Source organism: Oryzias melastigma, unplaced genomic scaffold (genome assembly GCF_002922805.2).
Source record: "Oryzias melastigma strain HK-1 unplaced genomic scaffold, ASM292280v2 sc00537, whole genome shotgun sequence".
NCBI lineage: Eukaryota > Metazoa > Chordata > Actinopteri > Beloniformes > Adrianichthyidae > Oryzias > Oryzias melastigma.
Window position 1 is genome coordinate 7803 of NW_023417130.1, and position 889 is coordinate 8691.

The window sequence follows — 889 nt, forward strand, 5'->3', positions numbered from 1 at the left end:
AACCTAGAGTTTTAATATCCTGTTAACCCTAACCCTTAAGTGGTTTTGTTAAAAATAGATTTTTTTGTTGCAAACCATGATTATTTTGAACTTTGAAATGAAAGCTACGTTCTGAGATTAGATCTGTTCCTTAATGAAAATTCCAAATAAAATAGAGTATTAATATTCAATTCGTATTATCAATAAATGTGTTCAGTGAAAACTTCAAAATTACTGATTAAGTATTAATCCCTTAGCTCTTTCTTGTAAGTAAAATATATTTTTAGTAGTCTGTTTTTATTTCCAGCAAATAATACTTGTTGAAATTTCCTAAACATTCAATTGTTCCTGTTGATTGCTCAACTATTTCATTTTATTAATTTGTTTCATGGGTTACTTTAGATTCAGCCTTTTATGCATTATTTTAATATATTTTAGCAACTATTTTCATTTAAACCATGAGTACCATCATTTGTTTTTCACAGTGAGAGATTGCAGCAACTTCAGCTTCAGCTTAAAAGCGCAATACTGACATTTAGCCAACTGAATGATCTTGTAATGAGGAGGCTGAGGCATTGAATGGTTTATTGTTCATGCCTTTGTTTTTTTTTGTTTTTTGGCCGAGGCATTGGGATCCATATGCAACAGAGTTTTATATCATACAAAAAACAAGGGGGAGTCAGAGTCTTGGCAAAAGATCAAACAAGGAGCAAGGCAGGGTGTCGGAGGAAACAGGCAGAGGTCCAAAACACAAAGGGGCAACAAGGGTTAAATGCTCAGAATTGTATGCGTGGCAAAACAATACTTCACACAGAGCAGAGTCCATGGGATAAATTAATACACTGAGGTTGATGAGAAGCAGCTGGTGATGATGTGGCAGGAATGTGGCAGGTGACAGCAGAGCAGGTTA

The 889-nt window shown here is 34.4% G+C and overlaps 1 protein-coding gene across 1 annotated transcript in view; it reads left to right on the forward strand.

Annotated features, from left to right (window-relative positions):
• Positions 1-889, forward strand: part of LOC112139565 (complement C3) — a gene marked incomplete at its 5' end in the record, with an annotated part of 13146 nt that overhangs the window by 2909 nt on the left and 9348 nt on the right.